Below are 9,963 nucleotides of genomic sequence, written 5' to 3' on the forward strand. Positions count from 1 at the left end.
AGACAAATCTAATCAACAGTTGCCAAAATGTGTGTGAGAGCTGCCCAAAACAGCTGAACTACGGCAGAAGTTGTGCAGGAGAAAGTGTTAATTAAACACAGAGACTGACAAGAGGGCTCAGAACTTGCACCGTAGAAAGAGCATCAGGAAAATGCACTTCTTAAAATTAAGGGGCTACCCTAAAGTAGAGAAATGATACTCCTTGCTTGCAAAAATAAGCGTGGGAATTTGAATGAGAAGAGCTAGTGGTAGAAACCTAGAAGGTGGTTTGGTTCAGAAAAGCAGGGATAGCTGCATCAAGAATCATACGAGACAGCAAAAGAGACACAGATGTATAAAACAGTCTTTTGGACTCTGTGGGAGAGGGTGAGGGCGTGATGATTTGGGAGAATGGCACTGAAACTTGTATAATGTGAAATGAATCGCCAGTCCAGGTTCGATGCATGATACAGGATGCTCGGGGCTGGTGAAATGGGATGACCCAGAGGGATAGTATGGGGAGGGAGGTGGGAGGCGGGTTCAGGATGGGGAACACATGTACACCTGTGGCAGATTCATGTTAATGCATGGCAAAACCAATACAATATTGTAAAGTAATTAGCCTCCAATTAGAAAAAAAGAATCATACAGAGAAATCATCTTAGGAGTAGGCAGCTGGAAAGATGAAGAATTTTTGCAATGAGAATGTTGTCTCATCTAGAAGACCATTCTGGGGCCCTACCTTTACCTGTCCTTCAACCTTTGTATTCCCTCTCCCAAACTTGTACAAATATCTGGTCCAAAAATATCCATCTCATGCTGGGATGCATAAAAAGAGAGAACTAGACTAATATCAATGGAAAGACACCATAAGAAAATCAAAGGGGCAAATAGCATTTTTATAAAAAGAAAATGTATAAAAATGTAACCACGGTATAGAAAAAAATTATGACAAATTATCTTGCCATAAATTCTTAAAACTTTTACAACCAATTGTTATAGAAAGGAATATGATAATCAGTATTACAAGAACTCAGAGAATAGGTGGGAAAACAATAATATAAAATGAAATATGAGTCAGCAGAGTACAAGAAAGAAATAGAAAAAAGGAAAAAATAAAAAAGGTAGAAAATCGGACTTCCTTGGTGGTCCAGCAGTTTAGACTGTGCTCCCGATGCAGGGGGTGCAGGTTCAATCCCTGGTTGGAGAACTGAGATCCCACATAGCACATGCTGTGACAAAAAAAAAAAAAAAAAAAGGAAAAATTGGAAGGAACATAAGAACGTTAGGTACAAAGAAACACAATAGGGAAATAAGTCATTAAAATGAAATGAAAATGAAACCAGTTTTAAAAAGGATTAGAGAAGAATGCCAAATACAGGAGAAAGGCAAAGGAGATTCAACAGAAGCATAAGGGCGGCCTCTTAGGAAAATCAAGGTGAGGATCAAACAATATGGTAGAAGAAAAGATTTAAAGTGATAATTTAATAAGCAGCACTAAATAAGTAAGACATGAGTCTACATTTTGGGTGGGCATTTTATATTGTAAAATTGTCTCAAAACTCTCAATGTTACTGCATACTAGGAGAAAAGTAGCAAACTTCAAAGCTAAAGAAGATGTTTTTATTAAGTAAGCAAGGGACTAAGTCATTGTAAGTTAGAGTGGCCACTGAATTTATCATCCACAACAGGGTATTTTTGAGAGTAAAAGAGAACAAGGAAAATGCTAAAGGCCATGAGATGCTGAGACATTCATATGGTAAGAATATCTTGAAACCGGTGCCTTTAATCACCCTGTGTGTGTGTGTTAGTCACTCAGCTGTGTCTGATTCCTTGTGACTCCATGGACTGTAGCCTGCCAGGCCCCTCTGTCCATGGATTTCCTAGGCAAGAATACAGGAGTGGGTTGCCATTCCCTTCTCCAGGAGATCTTCCTGACCTAGGGATCCAACCCAGGCCTCCTGCATTGTAGGCAGATTCTTTAACCATCTGAGCCACTGGGGAAGCTCCCTTTAAGAAAAAAGACATTGGGCTGACATCAGAGTCAGTGTGAGGAATCCCACCCATAGCAAAGGTCATGAGGAAGGAAACCCAACAAAATGCAAAGGCGTGATCTGGCTTCAGCGGTTCCCCCTGAGTTTCCCTGAACATCTACCCCCAAAAACCGGCGTCTGCCTGCTTTATTGTACTGTGCTCTCCACTCTTCTGACATTCTCTGGAAAAAGTTAACTCAGGGCTTCAGTTAACAGTCTCCTGCATATAAAATGAAGGTCTCGGTTTAAACCCCTTTTCATGGCTTTTTAACTTACCTAACCGGTCTGCCTGGACTATTTACAACTTGTGAATTGTTTACAGCCCCCAACCAAGAGGCACAGAGCTTAAAGCATCTTAAAGATATAGAGCCTTTTCTAAAAAGCTAAAAATTATATTGGTGATGGGTTTCACTGTTGAGTCAATGACTGCTGCCAGGCCTCCATAGTCTTTATCTTTTAGGCACCTGGAGGATATTAATCAATGTAATTGGGATATAGAAAAAGGAATATAGTAGTTTTGATGTTAGCAACACTAGACTTTTGAGTTAATTACTTTTCTCTTTGTTATAAATCACTGTACTTCTTTTATTGTTATAAACTGTTGTGTCTTTGCTATGTAAGAATGTAACTTTATTTAGTGCTTTCTGAGAGTGGCACCAGACTTTGGGAAGAACTACACTTTTAAGACAAATAAGTCTTCTGGTTGGCAAACCCTTATCAGAAAAGGGCTGTAAAATGTTAATTGGCCCTCTGGCCAGAAGATGATGTAAATCACTTAAGACTTGTGTATACAACTAGGTATGCAGAGAGAAAGCCTGGTCTCAATAACAGTCAGGGCTGCTGATGCTGCATAATTTTGTATTATCCATTGATCTCTATGTAAAATCAAAAGTATATAAGGCCTTTCCAGACAATAGAGGATGGGTCAGCCACTGGACTGGTTTCCCCCGTGTCCTCTTTACTCTATTTTCAGGCTGAATTCCCATCTGGAGCGGGGAGGCTCACCATGTATACTTACTTGCCCCAGCTTCTAAGATCCATGAGAGAGGGGGCCCGAGGTGAGGCACTCTTCGCTATTCAAACGGGCGCCAGTGGCCCAACGTAGATGGTGCAAATCTCTTGTCCTGAGGTTTTATTAGCTTTCCCCGTAAACCAAGTTATTCAGCATCTTTTCTCCACTAAATTTTCCTACTATACTATTTTTTCTTAATCTCTTTATATTTCTAAATAAATAAGTTTTTCCTCGCCACACCATCCCGCTTTGAATTACCTTGGATCCACTGGGGCTGGACCCCGGCACATAGCAACATTCAATGATTAAAGATAGAACAGAAACATTAAATATTTTTAAATAAAGTATCAATTTGACATCTAAAAATTTCCTCCAGTAAACAGACAATATCAGATATGCCAGAACTCAAAATCTTCTGGAATAAAGTGTTAGTGGATGACTTCAGCCATGCAAGATATAGTTTGGGGAAGTATGGTGAACGTACTGTTGTTGAGCACAGGAAATATTTAACCAAAGAACTAGCATTCAATGTATGTGATGATAGAAAAGTAAATATTGTATGTCCTGGTAATACAGAAATACTAGAATTGTAAAAAATTAGAAAGGGAAGAGAAAAAAATGTGAGCCAGAGTGAGGTCACAATTCTATCATCTATGATAGCTGGGAGTTAAAGGATAACACTTAATAAAACAAGTAATCAACTTTATTTAAATGAAAGTATATTTAAGAGTACAAAATGAGGCACTGAATAATACTAGTGGCTGAAACTAAATGGTGGAAGAGAGAGAAGAGAGGGAGTTGGAGATGAAACAATGTTTATGGCAGGAGGCAAATGTATACAGAAGAATATAGTGCTGTATAAAATATACAGTAGCTTATAAAAATGTAACTAAATAAACATCTGTAGGACAAAGTAAAAAACTTAGAAGAGGAACTAAGCTTCAACAAAGCAAGGCAGTGGAACTTTAAAAAAATTATTGAAAAATTCAAAATGGATAAGAAAAAAACAATAAATCCATAGAAAAGTGAAGAAACCACATGAATGGAATTCCCAGACATCCAGTCATTTCCAAGAGAAAGGAAAATTACAACCACTCTGAAATACCATTTTAACCTAACCTATGGGCAAAAATCTAAGAGTTTCATCAGACAGTCTATGAAGAGGCTTTGGGGAGACTTCAAAATAGCCTTCATTTTTTAGAGAAGTTATATATAGATTCACAGCAAAACTGAGTAGATAGTACAGAGTTCCTGTATACTTCCTGCCCTTATATACCCATAGCCTCCCCTATTATCAGAGTCGTATACCAGAGCAATACATTAGAAACAATAGATAAACTTACACTGACACATTATTATCACCCAAAGCCCATAGTTTACATTCAGATTCACCCTTGATATTGTACATTCTATAGGCTTAGAAAAATGTATAATGACATGTATCTGCTATTATCAGAATAGTTTCACAGCCCCAAAACTCATCTATTCTCTACCTATTCAGCCCTCCCTCCTCCAAACCTCCGACAACCACTGATCTTTTCCCTGTCTCTGTAGTTTTGCCTTTTTCCCAGAATGTCATATAATTGAAATGAAACGGTATGTAGCCTTTTCACGTTGGCTGCTTTTACTTGGTAATATGCATTTAAAATCCCTCCATGTCTTTTTCATGGCTTAATAGTTCATTTCTTTGGGGGAGACATTTAGTGTTGTTACATTACTTAAAAAGACAACTGAGCATACCTGCCAAATTTATCAATGCATTAATCATTTGATCTAGTTTTAATGGTGAGTACATACTGGGGAGAAAGACATGGAGATTTGTCAGTGTGGAAGTGATATAATTAAATTTAGAAGAGAGTTGAGTGGTAACACTATGAAGGCTGTTTTGGAGCCAAGTGAAATGGAGTCAGAGTACCTTTATAGGAGACTATTTTGGCTAGGCATAAAATAATAAAGGCAAGAGTTAGCGGTGTGATGGTGGGAACTGAAAAGAGATGACTGATTAAAAAAAACTGCAAAGTAATAAAGGAATCTAGAAATGTCTGGACATCTCTTAAAGATTATTTTTTCAATCATTTATTCAACAGAAACTTATTAAATATCTACTATGTGCCACACTATAAAATGAACACTTGCATATTGGGCTTAGAATTTAAAAGAAAAGGTATAATATGTTGCAAACTGTTAGAGATAAAGGTCTTAAGTTCAGAGAAGAGGTTGTAATTATGATACATTTATTTATGAGAGTCATCTTTGAGAAGATCATGGTTAATCTATGGGGAAGTTCATTCTTTTTTACACCTAGGAAGAGGATCAGAGGCAATGGATAGCCAAGAACTATGGGGATTTTTTTTTTTTTTTTTTTTTTTACAATTAAGGGGTGAGGTGGAGTCGCTCAGTTGTGTCTGACTCTTTGCGACCCCATAGATTGTAGCCTACCAGGCTCCTCCGTGCATGGGATTTTCCAGGCAAGAGTACTGGAGTGGGTTGCCATTTCCTTCTCCAGGGGATCTTCCCCACCCAGGGATCGAACCCAGGTCTCCCACATTGTAGGCAGACGCTTTACCGGCTGAGTCACAATTAAGTGGCAGAATTTGGTAATAAGGAGTTCATGATCTGAGCCACAGTCAGCTCCTGGTCTTATTTTTGTTGACTGTATAGAACTTCTCCATCTTTGGCTGCAAAGAATATAATCAATCTGATTTCAGTGTTGACCATCTAGTGATGTCCATGTGTAGAGTCTTCTCTTGTGTTATTGGAAGAGGGTGTTTGCTATGACCAGTGCATTTTCTTGGCAGAACTCTATTAGTCTTAGTCCTGCTTTATCCTGCATTCCAAGGCCAAATTTGCCTGCTACTCCAGGTGTTTCTTGACTTCCTACTTTTGCATTGCAGTCCCCTATAATGAAAAGGACGTCTTTTTTGGGTGTTAGTTCTAAAAGGTCTTGTAGATTTTCATAGAACTGTTCAACTTCAGCTTTTTCAGTGTTACTGGTTGGGGCATAGACTTGGATCACCGTGATATTGAATGGTTTGCCTTGGAGACGAACAGAGAGCAGAGACACTACTTTGCTGACTAAGGTCCATCTAGTCAAGGCTATGGTTTTTCCTGCGGTCATGTATGGATGTGAGAGTTGGACTGTGAAGAAGGCTGAGCACCAAAGAATTGATGCTTTTGAACTGCGGTGTTGGAAAAAACTCTTGAGAGTCCCTTGGACTGCAAGGGGATCCAACCAGTCCATTCTGAAGGACATCAGCCCTGGGATTTCTTTGGAAGGAATGGTGCTAGAGCTGAAACTCCAGTACTTTGGCCACCTCATGTGAAGAGTTGACTCATTGGAAAAGACTCTGATGCTGGGAGAGATTGGGGGCAGGAGGAGAAGGGGACGACAGAGGATGAGATGGCTGGATGGCATCACTGACTCGACGGACGTGAGTCTGAGTGAACTCTGGGAGTTGGTGATGGACAGGGAGGCCTGGTGTGCTGCGATTCATGGGGTCGCAAAGAGTTGGACACAACTGAGCGACTGAACTGAACTGAAGGGGTAGAAAAAGAAAACAATTCAACAAAACAGACACAAAAAGGAAGAAACTCAGTTATTTATGTGCACAGCAAAGGAAACAAACTGTGGAAAACAGTCAAGAATAAGAAGATGCCCCAAGGTATCAAAATCCATAGAGAGGCTGCTAAGGAGAAGTCACATAGTCTGACAAAAAGGTGTCATTTGTGAGTTTATAGACTATAAAAACAGAGTTACAAATACCTGGTAAGTAATGGATGTTGAGAAGACATAAGTAGTAAAAATAAATTACAAACTTGAGAAATAAATGCAAGGAGGATCATAAGAAGGTGCACAAAAGAAGAAAAAAATTCAAAATACTTTGAAGATAAGCAGAAAATCATTTATGTGTGAAGACACTGGGAAGATATCAATGAAGAGCAAGAGATTTAAGATACAAAAGAGAACAGGATATAACCATGGTACTAGCATGGGAGAAAAAGTGCATTTTGAGTAAAAATATATGAGGTGATAGCACCATACTCCTGAAGGACAGGATTGGCCTTAGGAATAACAAGAGAGAAGAAAATGTTTACTATGAATCCACAGTGGATCAGAGTTTTACTTATTCACGAGATCCAGATGAAACGAGAAACAAAGTTGTGAAACAGAGAGTGGCTGTGGTATGTTCTGTTTTCCTGCATCCCAAAGCTGTGGAACATCAAGCAACTTGAACTAAAAGGTAGAATATTCACCAAGCTCTACTTGAAATCCTGGAGAAGCATATCATCGAGCTAACATCTTCTCTAATATAAGCATAGTTGACTCCAGCAAGGTTGTGCCTTTTTGTGAGGAAAATGAGAAAAATATGTCCAGTATGTCCTACTTGTTAGTTTATCTATTTAAGAGATTCATACACAGAATGACATTATCCAGTGAAGCATAAATGCTATTCTATATAACAATCTCAGTTAAAAAAAACCAAAACAACGAGCATTCTCTATTCATTTCTCTTTTCATGTATACAGTGGGTAAGTTGTATTAAAGAACACCCATGGATATGCAACATTCACTTTCCTTTTTTGTTTGTTTGTTTGTTTGTTTTTTGGCTGCATGGCACGGCTTGCAGGATCTTAGCTTCTGGACCAGGGGTTATGCCCCCTGCAGTGGAAGCACAGAGTCTTAATCACTAAACTCCTAGAGAAGTTTCACAACATTCACTTTCAAAGAAAGCGTGAAGTCTGATCATGATTTTGATGAATGATAATTATTCACTAAGTGCCATCAGTCTATTGATGATAAGAAAGTGGGCAGTTAGACAATTTGGAAATAGGATGATTGGATTTTACATTCTAAAGTTAATAAAAATAAGTATTTGAAAACTTCGTCTCTAACATCTATTGTTCTAGTCTTACAAAAGGAAAAATGATCCCAAACTTGAAATTATTATCATAATGAAGGGGTTAGCCTGGCCAGTCAAGAATTCATAAGAACAGAGGCCTTTTTGGCTGGGTGGTGATGGATGGCCTCCTACATAAATTGATTATGTTTGTCCAATAACCCACATAATGTCATATTACATTATTTTCCCTTTCAGAAGTCCCAAGGGCAAATTTCTACTTTTAATTAGAAGCCAATTTTTTATCCACTGAGTCTTTGATTTCATAGTATTAGGAATTTGTTTATGTACTAATGCTTTATTAATGAAAGGTCTTCTAGTGAAATTCAAGGGCCTCAAATCAACTTATTTCATAAAGTTATAGTTTACTATAATTGAAAGGTTAGCATTTACTATAGTTGTAGGGATAGAGTTGTAGCATTATATTTATAAAGTAATTTTTAATTCCAAATGAATAACTTCAACAAGGTTAAAATATCAATTTTACTAAAAGTTGTTATTATTTATACTGTGAAATGGCAACCTTTATAGATATGGTAAAAATAAAATCAGATAACATTATAAATTATCTTAACAAAGCTTGAGTTAACACATAATTTTTTTCCATGAGTGCTCTTCCAGGCTAATTTCAAACTTATACAATTGTACACACTTCTAGTTTTTACTTTTCACTGTTTACAATCTTTTATTTTTCATCTAGAAGTCTATTTCTCTGTTGATATAAATAGTTATGACATGTAACAATCAAGTTATATCTAGTTTTAAAGATACTATTTTAACTTATATGCAGAGTACATCATGAGAAACGCTGGACTGGAAGAAACACAAGCTGGAATCAAGATTGCTGGGAGAAATATCAATAACCTCAGATATGCAGATGACACCACCCTTATGGCAGAAAGTGAAGAGGAACCAAGAAGCCTCTTGATGAAAGTAAAAGAGGAGAGTGAAAAAGTTGGCTTAAAGCTCAACATTCAGAAAATGAAGATCATGGCATCCAGTCCCATCACTTCACGGGAAATAGATGGAGAAACAGTGGAAACAGTGTCAGACTTTATTTTTAGGGGCTCCAAAATCACTGCAGATGGTGATTGCAGCCATGAAATTAAAAGACGCTTACTCCTTGGAAGAAGAGTTATGACCAACCTAGATAGCATATTGAAAAGCAGAGACATTACTTTGCCAACAAAGGTCCATCTAGTCAAGGCTATGGTTTTTCCAGTAGTCATGTATGGATGTGAGAGTTGGACTGTGAAGAAGGCTGAGTGCTGAAGAATTGATGCTTTTGAACTGTGGTTTTGGAGGAGACTCTTGAGAATCCCTCAGACTGCAAGGAAATCCAACCAGTCCATTCGGAAGGAGATCAGCCCTGGGATTTCTTTGGAAGGAATGATGCTAAAGCTGAAACGCCAGTACTTTGGACACCTCATGTGAAGAGTTGACACATTGGAAAAGACTTTGATACTGGGAGGGATTGGGGGAAGAAGAAGGGGATGACCGAGGATGAGATGGCTGAATGACATCACTGACTCGATGAACGTTAGTCTGAGTGAACTCCGGGAGTTGGTGATGGACAGAGAGGCTTGGCATGCTGCGATTCATGGGATCACAAAGAGTCAGACACGACTTAGCGACTGAACTGAACTGATGCTAAAACTATGGAGGACTGGTACAGCAGTTCTAGATCAGAAGACTTTTTGACTGGATTTTTTCTATCATTATCATCAACCAGTATTTATTGAGCTCCTGTTATGAAGGCAACACTGTTCAGCAGTGAAGCTTAGATGAGATATAAAGTCGAGTTCTGGACTTTCAGTAGTTTCAATAGAGGGAAGAGATAGAACTTAAACTAAAGAAAAATAAATAAATAAAAGGACAACAATAACAATAAAGGGATCATGTATTATCACATTTTCATCAGTAGAAGGGAAATACATAAAGGCTTCTGACAGAGGTAAATGCAGAATAAAGCCACTTAAACATGTGAAGGTGAAACAGCATAAATAAATTCATCTATTCACACCCCTAAATCATTAACACA

This window comes from Ovis aries, chromosome 13 (assembly GCF_016772045.2).
Source record: "Ovis aries strain OAR_USU_Benz2616 breed Rambouillet chromosome 13, ARS-UI_Ramb_v3.0, whole genome shotgun sequence".
Classification (NCBI taxonomy): domain Eukaryota; kingdom Metazoa; phylum Chordata; class Mammalia; order Artiodactyla; family Bovidae; genus Ovis; species Ovis aries.